General features: G+C 34.4%; 1 long non-coding RNA gene across 1 annotated transcript; it reads left to right on the top strand.

Moving 5' to 3' along the window:
• Positions 1-6,377: 6,377 nt before the first annotated feature.
• Positions 6,378-15,196, top strand: LOC132758674 (uncharacterized). The gene is made up of 4 exons (XR_009629612.1): positions 6,378-6,467; positions 7,440-7,620; positions 7,892-8,156; positions 14,981-15,196. It is a non-coding gene; the product is annotated as an uncharacterized LOC132758674 (long non-coding RNA).

Below are 15,196 nucleotides of genomic sequence, written 5' to 3'. Positions count from 1 at the left end.
TAATCCCTTTTCATTCGTGTATCTAATTATTGTAAATGTATTAACAACATGTACTTGTATCATTGTTTGAAAAAAACTATGTTTAAACTAATCGACAGGTATTAGACTTGGCGTAAATAAACCAACATTTGCATAAATACTCAACTCTTAATTCATTTTTCACGTTCGGTATAAATACGATACGATAAATAGATACGATACTTCAGTTTAACCAACCATTAAAAACAAATATTATTTTGAAAAGAATGTGTTAAAGTCCACCTAAAGTAAGCAAATGTGATTTTGTATATAAATTTGATTTGATTTTGTATGTGATTCTTAATCTGATTTGAGTGAATAGCGTTGCAACGCCTTTCGTTTTGGTGTCATTTTGCACACAAAAAAAATGATTCTGGAAAAACATCTGAAAATTTGCACACAAAACAAACATCAGTTAGTTAATTGATTACTTAATTAATTGTGTGAGAGGTGCCATACTGAAAGGAATTTTTTTCTTAATGTGCGATGAATCTTTTTCGATTATGCTTATTGTCTTAAATTATTAACTTATTGAAAAAGTAGGTACAGGCGCAATATTATGAGCATTTACCCAAAATAAACTCTCAGTGAGAGCATTTTACCTTACACGAAATGTAAAGTAACCCTTGTTCAAACTCTAAAGTAAACAAAATGTATTGAATGAATATTGAAAACCATTTCATTTCATTTTTTATGATATAAATGTTATGAGACATAATTGGTTGAAGTCATGAAATAGTTTTAGGAAAAAAACGTACCTTATAAAATTGGAATTAAGAAGCATTTTAACATGTAAGTATATGAGTACGATTTATTTGTTCAGTTAACAGCGCATTTGTGAAAATATCGTATTCGGTTTGCAATCATTTCCACAGTGTCGTAACTCCAATTTTGGAAAAAATGAGTGTTTGGTGTCAACATGTTCGTAATTTTTAGCTCTATCTCTGGTTCTTACCTGTAACGATATATTGAATAGGTCAGAATGCTGTAAGTCCAAAAATTACGTTAAAAATAACGTCCATAATATCGTTACTTCTGAACCAATAGTTTCTTAAGATTTTGTCACGTGATGCTGTCTTGACAAAATGGCAGATTTTTCCAGGTATGGCAGCACACCACACTAATTGAAGCCACAGCTTCGAATGGCCGGGGAGGACAAATATGTCGCGCGGACATATCTAACAATAGTAAGGCGCTTATAAGGAAAAAATATGAATAAATGATAAAAAACGTTGTTAGAGAAAATAGATGGGAATTTCAATATAATACCTCCTTATGCCTCATTGGACAAAAAAACAACTTTAAACAAAAGTTAGTGTTTGCCGAACCTTTTCGTTTCATAAGATTGCACAAATTTAAAAAAAACATATGTGCCAGTCTCTTTCCAATAATCTGTATAAGCTTAGTCATTGGCCGCGCAAAAATCACTGTGTTGTAAGCTTTACGGTGGTAAATGTGTATTGCTTCAGGAGTTGGAAAGCCGATCCTAGACCAAAATCAGAGATTTCACTGCCCTATATACTCTCTATTCTCTTTCAAGAGACCACAAACCAATTCATTGCAACGACTTGTATGGCTTTACGATCAAGGAGACTATATCTCTCTCCGAAACAACATTAGTAACACCGAATGGAATCAGTTCAAAACAGATGGCATCAATATCTATACTTCCTCATTTACTAACAAACTCCTAGAACTTTCTAAATCATTCATTCCAACGAGGCAAGTAACTGTTAAGCCTAACGATGCTCCGTGGATTACAACAGAAATAAAGAAACTAATACATAAGCGCAAAAAGTATTACCATAGAGCCAAATACTCACAGAACTCGCACCATTGGTACAAATTCAGACAACTCCGTAATAAAATCGTCACACTTATACGCACGGCTAAACATAACCACTTCTTACAAATGGCAGAGTCTCTCAAGTCAGACTCTACTACACAGAAGGACTGGTGGAAACTAATCAAATACTTTATCTCTCCCACTGAAAAACAAAGCATTCCTCCACTTAAAACCCAATCAACGATAAACTTGTTTTTGATTCAAAATTGAAATCTGACCTCTTAAATGACTTTTTCTAAAGTCAGTCGTCGCTTAATAATTCTGATAAAGAACTTCATTTTAATGATTGTAATATGCCTACAAACATACTTTGTTCTATTTCTATTACTCCTCAGGAATTTGAAGACGCTCTGCGGTCACTTAAAACAAACAAAGCTTCAGGTCCTGATGGAGTCAGTAACCGTATATTGCGGGAAACTGCTTCAGTTATTAAATTTCCCCTATGTTCGTTGTTCAATCAGTCTCTTCAAACTTGTAAAATACCATTTACATGGAAAAAGGCCAATGTTTGTGCTGTCTTTAAAAAAGGTGATCCATCTGTTCCAAATAACTATCGTCCGATTTCATTGTTGTCCTGCGTAGAAAAGGTTTTTGAACGTATTATATTTAAGTATCTATTTAATTTTCTTCAAGATAATAACTTCCTTTCTTCCGTACAGTCAGGCTTCAGACCAGGTGACTCAACGGTAAACCAGTTAACGTACTTGTACAACACATTCTGTAAAGCTTTAGATGACGGATTAGAAGTTAGAGCTGTGTTCTTTGATATAAGCAAAGCGTTCGATAAAGTCTGGCACAAAGGTCTTCTTTTTAAGCTGAAAGCTGCTGGAGTAGACGGTTGTCTACTTAACTGGTTTTCTGACTATCTTACTAACAGACACCAGGCGGTTATCCTACCTGGGGTCCAATCAGACTGGTCGATAGTAAAGGCTGGAGTACCCCAAGGCTCCATCCTTGGGCCGCTACTATTCCTAGTTTTCATCAATGACATCGTGGAAGATATAGGCTCTAAAATTAATCTTTTTGCTGACGATACCAGTTTACATATTATTGTTGACTACCCTGCTTCTGCTGCTGAAACACTTCAATCTGATATAGACAAGATATCAGCTTGGGCTGAAAAATGGCTTGTTACTTTCAATCCATCGAAGTCTGAATCTATGGTTACTAGTATCTTCGTAAAAGAAATTAACCCTTTCATCCTTCACTTCTTATGCATAACCAACAGAAAACAACCGTCAACAGTCACAAACATCTTGGCCTCCACCTTTCAGACGATTGCTCGTGGCATTGTCACATTAACTATATTACCGAACGAGCCTGGAAGATGATACACATAATGAGGAAATTGAAGTTTCAGCTTGACGTAGATCGACCGATTTTGGAATACGCCGATGTTGTCTATCTAAACTGCACACAATATGAGAAACTTGAGCTTGACAAAATTCAAAATGAAGCGTCGCGTATTGTGTGCGGTGCTACAAAACTTGTATCATTAGTTCAACTCCATAGTGAAGTTCCTTGGGAATCCTTAGAATCTCGAAGAAATAATCATATGCTTATCTTACTTTATAAAATGAAAAATGGCTTAACACCAGATTACTTGTGTTCTTTACTTCCACCTACTGTAAGTGAAAATTCAAGGTACGATCTACGAAATGCTACAAATATTCAGACTATTCGAACACGAACAACTCTTTATCAAAATGCTTTTCTTCCAACTGCTCTGACTAAATGGAACGCCCTTCCATCTGAAGTACAAAATTTACGTTCACTGTCCTCTTTCAAATCCCATTTGAGACGAAGCAGCTCTTGTTGTCTGATTTATTTCTATGAAGGCGATACAAAATGGCAGATCTATCATGCTCGACTTCGTACTGAATGTAGTTCTCTAAATCAGCATCTATTTAAGAAAAATATTTCTCCATCTCCTCTTTGTCAGTGTGGCATAGTGGAAAGTAATTACCACTTTTTCTTTGAATGTCAACGCTATGTTGACAGCAGGGCCTCTTTTCTTAACACTATATCTACTATTTGTTCAGTAACGCTCCAAAAGATATTGAATGGAGACCCAAACATTAGTGATGATGCAAACAGAAGACTGTTTGAAGCCGTTCATACATACATCCGAGAAAGCAGGAGATTCTCTTAAGTATATTCACATCAGCTCAAAACACTAAATGCTTCCTATTCAAATCGTTGAACTATCCGAATGATCCACATTTCATTAATTTCTTCTTCTTTTCTATTTGCTGAAAGCTTCTTCCTTTTTTTGTTTCTATCTTAATTTACGTTAATTCTCTTTAATTTTATATAACAAAATGATGCAGTCTTGTATTCTCATTCCTTTTTTGTATATATTTTTGTTTTATATTATACCTAAATGTTAGAAACAATTTTGACTTTAACTTCTTAAAAACAATGTAAAATCAGATATATTTCAAGAAAGTCACATATACTGTCATACCATATCTTATGCACTGTAAATCTATAAGGAGAAGGCCTTTATAAGCTCAGCTTTCGTCAACATACTATGTTTGTATTTTGACATTATTGTCTGTATATATGATTGTGAATTTGTTCGAAATAAACTATGTTTAAACTAAATGTGTGCGGGATGTCTAAGTGGAAAAGGTAGGCTGTTTTTCTTGAATATATCTGGCTATAAAATATATAGCAAAATTTGTATGAAAAACGTGTAGGGCCTCGGAATCACATTGTCATTATGTTTGTCAGTAAACATAGCTAATTGGTGAAATTTAAAATTGAATCGAGGATCTCGCATTATTCTTAGTTATAATTTGTTAAATAGGCTTATGCTTTCGATGCAAATTATAGTGTCTAGACTTCTTCAACTCATTATTTGCGTTCGTTAACATCGTTTTTGTGAAGTAATTATAAATGTCCAAAAACATATATTTTCTAAATCTTCAATGTAGACCATATGAACTGTTTGGCACAAATATTTAGACATCGGTTTCGTTTTTGTACACATTACGTGTTTTAACAATGTAACAAAAAAAATATAAGAACTTATGTAAGAAAATGATTTTATAAATTTTGGATCTAAACCGTACAGAAATAAGGTTCGTTTACGTGTCAAATTGTTCAGAAAATAATGTTTCTACGCAGCTGTGTGCGAAACAATTCATATGGTCGACAACGCTGCATTGAAGATATGAAAGAAAAAAATACATGTTTCCGAGCATTTATATAGACTTTTTTTACATCTTACAAAAACATCGTCAACCAACATAAAGTAGGAGTTGAACTTGTCAAGTGACAACCATATGAGCCGCGTCACGACAAAACCAACATAATGGGTTTGCGACCAGCATGGATCCAGACCAGACTGCGCATCCGCGCAGTCTGATCAGGATCCATGCTGTTCGCTATCAGTTTCTCTACTTGCTATAGGGTTTGTAAGCGAACAGCATGGATCCTGATCAGACTGCGCAGATGCGCAGGCTGGTCTGGATCCATGCTGGTCGCAAACGCATTATGTTGGTTTTGTCGTGACGCGGCTCATGTGCATTAAACTGAACATAACTAAACATATCATAACAGTTAGAGATCCTCGATATAATTTTGATTTTCACCAATTGGCATTGTTCTTAAAACAAAAGGGCATTGGAATATTTCTTTATGGTACCGAGTCTCAACATGTTCTCCATGCACTTTTTGTTCCAGACATTTTCAAGTAAAAATGTTATGCTCACCTACCTTAACTACTTTAACAGTCTGCCATCTTGGAAATGTTCACACATTTATTCATTTACGGCCGTACAGCTTGCAGGATGGTGATCGTTTTAAATAAATAATTTTATGACTAATTATTTTGAACGAGTAAATTGCGTGGGCGATTGCAACAGGATATTAAAGGCGTATGCTACAGTGAAATATAGGCCATTTTCAGACAGGATGAAAATTGTATAATAGAAGTTACTTTAACTTTGTATTCTTTTAGAATATCATAGAAATATACTGTTATCATTTGCCTATAGCATGTGTAAAATCTGAACTTTGAAAAAAAAAAAACATTTACTATCTAATTTCTCTAAAGATTTCTAAAATAAACGTGTTATTGTTGTTGCTGTTTTTTATTTTTTGTTTATTTATTAATTTTTTTTTTTGTTACACGGTATCAACAGTATCACAAAAAATTGCATGATAACTGATTTCTTTGACTGTTTTTCTGGTTTTAAGCGGATTTTAATACGTTATTTTGAACACATATACCTCGGCGGTAGATCCATTTTACCAGCTTGATTTTTTCAACTTACGTCCCAATTTTGAAAAAACAAAATGGCAGAATCATGTGCTAGTTCCCAATATGCCGCCTTTTTATGCCAGTGGTCTTTTGTGAAGCATCATAGCCGAGAGATCAAATCGATTGATTTTATGATACAAGAATCGATGCTACATGCGAATGTCACAGTCGTAATACTCACTTCATCATACACCTTTAACACGGTAAGCAATCAGCAAAAACGTTTTTTAAAAAATATGTAAGCTCATGATCACTAGTAAATTATAAAAATGAAAACTGTATGAAGGCGCACTCGTTTAAAACGAAATTGTGATGACTGTGTTTTACTGATATGTAAGTTTGGGTGATATGTAAGTTTGGGTGATATTTAAGTTTGGGTGATATTTAAGTTTGGCTGATATTTAAGTTTGGATGATATTTAAGTTTGGATGATATTTAAGTTTGGATGATATCTTAGTTTGACTTATATTTAAGTTTCGATGATATATTCGTAACAGGAGCTGTGATTAGACACAAGTTATTACAAGGTATTCTTTATTAAACTAGATTTACTTTATATATTAAATTGATATAGAGGTGATATTAATATTTATACGAAAAATGAATTTGAATTCTTCAACGTGTTAAAGGAAATCCAGTGAGTTCATCTAATTGTATTTCTTTTTGATTTTTTTTAATGATCTAGAGCTTTCTTTAAACAGCAACGTATACGTACACTGTATATAAGTACGTTAATGAAAAAATGATTCTTTCTACTGTAAACAGTTTTTTTTTGGGGTATGTAATAAATAAATAATTATATTCGTGTAGCTTCAGCTTCAGCACTAACTTAACTAACTTATTGAACTCGATGAATAAAATAATGTAATGCTCGCAAAGGGCTCGCATGATATAATTTTATTCAACTCGTTAAATAAATTCAGTAAGGACCTACACTCATTCTATTTTGTACATTTGTTCACTTTTCACCGAGAGCGTGCCTTTTCATCGCATATTTTACCTTAACTGTCCGCACAGGCAGGTTGGTATGAAAAAAAAAAAGGAGAACGGGAAATTATAAAAAAAAAAAGTCACCGAATTTAAAATATATTCTATAAAATGTGGAAGTTACACACACGTAGGACGGACCCATGTTGGGTGGGTGTCGTCAAAAAGTCATCCACTCTGAGGGTGATTTCATATTGCAGTGTTCCAGTGCATATCTTGTTGTCGCATACTGTTTTCATCGTTATATGGTTTGATTATTTCATAAACTTCACCTTGCTTTATTACTTCTGATTTATATTATTATTTATATTTACAAAGAAAAAAAACACACAAACAAGCATGGATTGGAATCCTAGACCAGCAGAGGAATTATGGGAACTTATCAGTAAGAACGACTCTCCGTCCATTTTGAAGGGGATCCTAACAGAAGAGTTGTTTCACAAACTGAAGGACAAAAAAACTTCATTTGGCGGTACACTGGCACATTGTATGAGTTCAGGTGAGATATATATTATTTTTAAACATTCGAGAAAACAGCTCACGTACGACTATATCGATTTCATTAGAAAATACATGTTAATTAAATATTTATTATAGTTTCTAATGAGAAACTGTTTATTGGCTTGCGATATGAATACTCTAGTAATTAACCATTTTTTTGTTATTTCGTTAATCAATATTAAATAACTTCAGTAGAATTATGCTGTTGTTTCAAAATACATAAGAAAAAATACACTAAAGTATATTGTTATATTTCGAAATGTTTGCAGGGTGTTTGCATTTTCGTAAAAACGCAGGTATTTATGCCAGCGATCCCGAGGCGTATAGTGTGTTTTTGCTGACATATTCACTGAAGTTATAAGAAGGTATCACCGTGTTGAAATTTTAAATCATCCGGAACCTTACTATGGGTCAGAAGAACAAATAAGAGCCTTACAGAATATTGATCCTGATGGTGAAACGGTCATATCTACACGTGTACGCGTTGGCCGAAGTCACGCAAAGTACCCATTTATACCCGTATGTTCGTTACAGGTAATTCAGATTAGTTCACTTTCCTAACAAAACTTAACTTTCTTTAGATGATCGACTACATGCATGTGGTTACGCGTAATTAGGGCATCTCAGAGACAATTTTCAGTTTACTGGACCTCTTTATAACGGTCTATTTACTATTTTAACTGCTGAATTTGTGTAATATGATTTGCCCTGTAATGAATTTGAAACATTCCATGTTATATATGAACTACCAACATTATAGAGACTGGTCAGACGACGCGAACTTGTATACTAACCAGAATCTATGCAAACCACTTCCGGTGCCAGCAGATTAAAGTTTAGTTTAGCGAAGAGGTCTGCTGCTCCGAATAAATTGTTTTTAATTCACCGTACCTCATAACCCTTCGCAGCTTTTCCACTTATGTAAGTTTTACTTTTCAAACATCTTAATTAAGCAGCATTTAAAACTAAAACTTTCACGTACACTTATAAACTCATTAAATTGCAAAAAAAAACAGCTAAAAGAGTACAACAATAATAATAATTGTCCTAATATCACTTGATTTTACTTTTGTTTCTATCAAATTCTTTTTTGATCTAAATAAAAGTGAAATGGAAGGTGTGGTGACAGGGACTGACATAAAAAATCGCCTACTTTTGGCCGCTGTGGCCATTCAAATCCGTTGAAAAAGCTATGGAGGAGCACATTTGTCTCGGAGCACATTTGTCTTACGTAAGACCAATGCGGGTCGCATTTGTCCCACGTGAGACAAATGGGACCTCAAATGTCTACCCCAAAAAAACTCATTTGTGTGATAAATGTGTTCCGATCAAGTTTTTTAAGGGACCAGAAAGCACATTGTCTCATGATTTTTTAAGGGACAAGAAAAGCACATTTGTCTCATGCAGATTTTTTTCGAGGTTCGCCGTTTCGCCAAATGTAATCAACAATAGGTTTGCAAATGTTTTTTTATTGAAAATCTTAAACCTACAGTGGAACTATCAATTATAATATCTCTAATTCAAGAAATTTGATTGGCTAACCTGAAGGCAAACATTGAAACATACGGAATCCCGTTTCACGATGGTACAATGGTAAAAAAACGGGAAAAAAATGACACAATGGCATGGATGATGAAAACGCGATGGAAACGATGATGAAAACACGATGATACAAAACTTGAAACAACGATTGTACGATGTGTTGAACAGCGATGCACGATGATGAAAAACGTGGTAGTACGATGGTGAAAATGCGATGGTACGATGATGAAACTGCAATGGCATTATGTTGAAAACGCGATATTATTTTTTCAACATCGTGTCATCGCATCATTCTTATATGAGCATCGTGCCATCATTGTTTTCATCATCATGCGTCCGTATTTTCATCATCGTACCTTTGCGCTAGAAATCACCATTGTACCATCGTGCATATCGGTTTCAGGAGACAAAAATGTTACGGATCACCGTAATCGGGCGAATATTTGAACGATACAATATCGCGACTCGTTTCGCATCTCGCCTGAATCTCACGTCTCGCTTCGAATATCGTACGTCGACGCGAAAGAGGCAATATACCACTAAATAGTATTCCCTTTATATTCTATATAAAACAAATCCTTATCTCATTTTAAAGAGTTATGATAAAACTGATATAAAAATGATGAAAGAAACATTTCTAGCGTCATATTTGTTACTGTAAAATCACTTAGAATTACAGTGCTGTGACCACCATAACGAAGACTGAAATTCACTTAATCAAATACAACCTTTACTCGCATGTTTTTCAACCAAATGTCAAAAACGTTTTCATAATGAAATTTAAATAGAAAATAGCTTGACGTTTTGGAGTCTATAGACCTTTTTACGACGCGGTCCGTTGCTATGAAAATCGACCGGAATTAGAATTTTCTCGCGCATGCGCAACCTGCGTAGGGAAAAAAACTGCATCGCTCTACATAGAAAATATAGTAGAATTTCATAGACAATTCCGACTTAGTTCAAGGTAAACTGTAGAAAATTATATTAAATAGCTTTAAACAAATATAGAAAAGGTGACTTTATAGCTTGTGGCGAAGAATGCCATAAAAGGCATGGAAAAAGATACTTGTTTAAGAATTTATGATCACGGACCTGACACTGAGATCATTTTTTTTAAGAAGACGTGGGAATATATCTATTAGCCAATGGAAAGTTAACGTATTTGCTGTAGAAATAGTTCATATAAAAACAAAAGAAATTTATTTATAACATGAAATCGAGATTAATTATCAATTCTGTAAAAAATATCAGAACAGGTGATAATGCATTTTTAGTGTTCAATATACCTGATTATATCCTTTATCCGATTTGCCTGTGATGCAAACAGAAAAAAATTTAAGTCACATAAATAGATTTTAAATAATTATTTTTTTTTCAAAATCTTGAGAAGTTAAGATAGGTTGTTTGGAAGAGACATGGCACATAAACACACATTTTTTCCGCTTCTCCGTAATACATGTTATTTTTAATAATGCACGTCACACCAATTTTTCTCTTCTCAAAAATCCGTAAAACATTGATCGGTATATTTAAAAAGTTACATTATTTACCATTTTAATAAACGTAACTGATAAACTATATCATGGTATTTAAACGTCCAGGTTGATGCCAATCTGTTTGACACTTGCCGTCTGACCAATCCAGTTATTCAAAGGAAGTGTACAATACAAATTGCGTAATATTATGTAAAACATGAGTAATAAAATTTTATTCTTTAACAACCCTACTGTTTCAATTTAAATTACTGATGGAAAAGTCGTCTAATGATACCTTAAACAAACGACATGTGCGGCCCTTTTTTAGACCATTGAATTATTAGTCTCGCCACATTTTCGTAGATCTGTTAAAAAATAAATTCACGTTTTCAGTACTTTCCGCCTTAAGTCATCCCAAAATTAATATTTTTTTAGGTGACATAACATGAAATTCGCATCTATAAAAGCCTTTTAAAAGTATGATAAACTGTAGATATCGTATATTGCATTTTAGCCCTAATCGCAGAATGCGCATGCGCGAAATGCAACATTTCGTTGACTATGGAAAATCGTATTGCTAAAAAAGGTCTATAGCCATGCAGTGTGCAAAAAAGTGTCAATAACTGTCCGCCATTACTTAAGGCGACAAGCCCAGATGGCTCCCGCGCTGGTTCCTTTGTCATAGTCAGGTATTTGAGAAGCACATGCACGAAGCGATGCACGAGAGACAAGAAAAGCCGCTTTCCGGCAAAACATGAAAGCGAGCCGTGAAATTTCGTGGTAAGGGATACTTCGACATTGCGAGATCTCGTGTTACAGTATCGTGCCTCGCTTCTGGTTCTCGTCGGAATGCTCGTGTCTCGCCCGATTCTGCGAGGTCCGATATTCCATAATTATGGCATTAACCGGAATTCTTTTAGGAACTCATGCACGTTTTGTAAGTGCTTTTCAATGGCGGATCTGAAAGCATCACTTCTCTGAAAATGGCGATATTTTTATATGTTTCTGATAAAACAAAATACGTGTGGGCATGGTCATCTCATTTTCTTCCTTAGATCAATTTAGTCTCTGTGGTCGGGGGATGATTTCAAAAAATCTATTTGCCCCTACCCACTGTAGAGTTTGACACTCACTCGGGTACCGCCTCCGTTGGTCGAGGGGTTAGAGTCGATGACTTCTAATCCATTTACCTCTCTGGCGTGGGTTCGATCCCCGGAGATGCTTTGGTAGTTTAGCGCGCGAGGAGGGAGTCTAGTACTGGTTGTTAACTCTCAGGAAACTGTACCCGCCTATATGAAGGGGGGGGGGTCTGAACAATACTTTGGGGAAAAAGGCGTCCACGTAAATGAAACAAACAAACAAAACAAACAAAAGACACTCACTCGGAGCGTACAGAACTATTTATGTGAGGAAGAATTGTCCAGGGTCCAAATGCAGAATACCTATCCGCGTGCGCACGTTCGTATAGTTATATCGCATGAGCACGCAAATAACTAATTCCTTACGAAACGTGAATAGCTTATCTGCGTTTCGCACGTAAAAGTATCGATTGGCCAAGTTAAAAGCTTTTTCGCGTGCGCACATAATAAATAACGAAAAATCCTAGAGTCCCTTTTATGCCACCGTAATACTACCTTCTTGTTGCTTAGAATAATTCCTAAATTATAAAACTTTGAGCATCGGAAAGAAACGTGTTCACAATTGATAAAAATTTAACGATAAAAATCTCTCGCTGCATATGTGTTTGGGGTTCTTAGATACTGCACTGTTAGAAAATTTTCATTGTGCACAGGCAGGACAGGGATTTTTCTTTAAGTTAATATGGGACTCCTATGCAGAGGAAGGAAGTTTTTGATTGGACCGGAAGTGACCTAAAACGGTATTATAAATACAGACAACACAAAACAATGACTGGTTGCCAGGAAACGGACGGGGATAATTATTAACCTTTTAGAATTTTTTATGGAAGAATGTGAGTCAAATGTGCTTCGAGTGAGTGTCACATCTGTCTCATTTCCCATTTTTCGCAAATATGAATGTTTACAAGCAACACATCTCGTGTGTGCTCAATGTGCTCCTACATTGTCTTCATCTGCATATTTATGACCTTATGCAATTACGCCTGAGAGTTCTGGTACATCGTTGTCACAAATCTAGGCTGTTTGAGACACACCTGGATGTGAACTTGAGCCCTCGTCCCACTTAAAATTATTATACTAAACGCCACAGTACTTGTGCTCCGGTAAAAACATATTTGCGTTTGTAGTAAATGTTTCACGGTGCACACGCTAATTTAGTCGCATTCGAAATGTATTATCTAAAAATATTTCCTATGTTATTTTTTAATGTTTATTGTTCACATCTGATACGTATTATTTTATCATCTGAATTTGATTTCATACTTATCAAGATTAATGCTAAGGGGCCAAGGGGGTTATTTTGATTTTAATATTTTGTTGAGAATTAAATCACTTTATTTTGGAGATAGCCACTGTTTAGTTAAAACAGTTCTTAAACAATAAAAAATAATTAATCTACACCATTGTTATTATTGAAAGGTATTCAAATCGTTTGCTTGAGATTATTTTTTTTTGAAAGACAATTGAAATTGAAACAACAATATTTCCCCAAATTTTGTTAAGATTTAACGTTTTTATACAAATGAGAAAGTATAGCTGGGTATTCCGCCTTTTACTTAACTGGGATATCAATGATTTGCAAAAACACGGAATCTTCAATGATATCAAAATATCTGTACCTTTTTAAGGACCTTTTTTTCAAAACGAAATTGGGAATCTACCAACGATGCTAAATATTTAAATCGTAAAACGATCAAAAAGATTATGTCAGCACCCTTTTTCCCAACAATACAAGTTATTTTGTATTTTAATAAATTTTTTATCAAATAAAACACTCTTTACATTAGAAACAAAGATTACCATTATCATTTATATTACAAGGTGTGAAAAAAATATATTTCGTAAGGTTTTATAAAAAACACATATTACTTACATCCGTCATAAAATTAATCATATTCATTTTAAATCCCTGTTGTAAATGGTTTGCTTTATAAATGACATCTTTATCCCTAATAAATATATAATAATTTTTGAAATTTTGCCGTAAGAAAAAAATGTTAATATATGCACAGGCACCAGACACAATTATTTTACCCATATTACGCTCCTAATACTATATATTAAAGAATAAAGGCCCCTAACGAGAGAAAACTATCATGCAAAACAAACAAAAACTGTTCTGTAAAAAATACACCAGATCACTATTTTGTCTTTGTGGTCGACTCAAGGGATGATTATTTCCTATCATAAACACTTTTTACTTCATCGAAACCCTCAAAATGCTCCAAAATACGAGCAAAGTTTCCAAATTTCACTGAAATGTCATTGCATGTCGTTTCCGACGTCTAAGCGATGCGTTGAACAAAGGTGAATTCTGGTCAATTTCTACAAAATCAACGAATAACTGTTAAAATTTTCACATACTTTCTTTAAAACATCTTGTTTACAGTCAAACTGCGAAGTCTTTACTTCTCAACTGCCCGATGATAACGCCGACAAGCTAAAAAAAATAAATTTATTGACAGCCTCCGTCCAGAAAGTAACCATTTCCTACTTTACCGCAACTGAATATAACGTCAAGTAACGATTGGTTAAGCGGGAAATCCGAGTTTTTTCCGATTTCGCGCTAACCAATCGTTAATCGACGTTTTTATTCAGTGCGGTAAAGTAGGAAATGCGTTACTTTTCTGGTACGGAGCTCTCAATTTTTTTTTATTTTTTCAGCTCGTTGAATTTATCACCGGGGCAGTTGAGAAGTAAAGACTTTCGCAGTTGACTGTAAACGAGATGTTTTAAAGAAGTATGTGAAAATTTTAACAGTTATTCGTTGATTTTGTAGAAATTGACCAGAATTCACCTTTGTTTACACGCATCGCTTGGACGTCGGAAAAACGACATTGCAATGACATTTCAGTGAAATTTGGAAAACTTGCTCGTATTTTGGAGCATTTTGAGGGATTTCGATGAAGTAAAAAGTGTTTATGATAGGAATAATCATCCCTTGAGTCGACCACAAAGACAAAATAGTGATCTGGTGTATTTTTACAGAACAGTTTTTGTTTGTTTTGCATGATAGTTTTCTCTCGTTAGGGGCCTTTATTCTTTATATATAGTATTAGGAGCGTATATGGGTAAAATAATTGTGTCTGGTGCCTGTGTATATATGTATACGCTTAAAAAATGCCTGTGTATAGTCTTTTTGAAAGATGTGATAACTATTTCAAGACACTATTTAAACAAGATTTTAAACTCTCTTTTTCAGATACACACATGCCGAAGAAGATTGTAATATCTGGAGATAACATTTCCTACGTCACGAAATAGACACCATCACACTGGTCTACGTAACATTCCTATAGATGCTTGATATACATGTATTTAAGTGCTTTTAAGAACTGTGTTTGAATGACGAATTTCTGTGAATACGGATTTTTAGTTTTAATGATTATTATTAAAACTTTCTGTAATAATCCATTTG

Source organism: Ruditapes philippinarum, unplaced genomic scaffold (assembly GCF_026571515.1).
Source record: "Ruditapes philippinarum isolate M1 unplaced genomic scaffold, ASM2657151v2 ctg1726_1_1_1_1, whole genome shotgun sequence".
NCBI classification, from domain to species: domain Eukaryota; kingdom Metazoa; phylum Mollusca; class Bivalvia; order Venerida; family Veneridae; genus Ruditapes; species Ruditapes philippinarum.
This window is presented reverse-complemented; position numbering and strand designations above follow the sequence as displayed.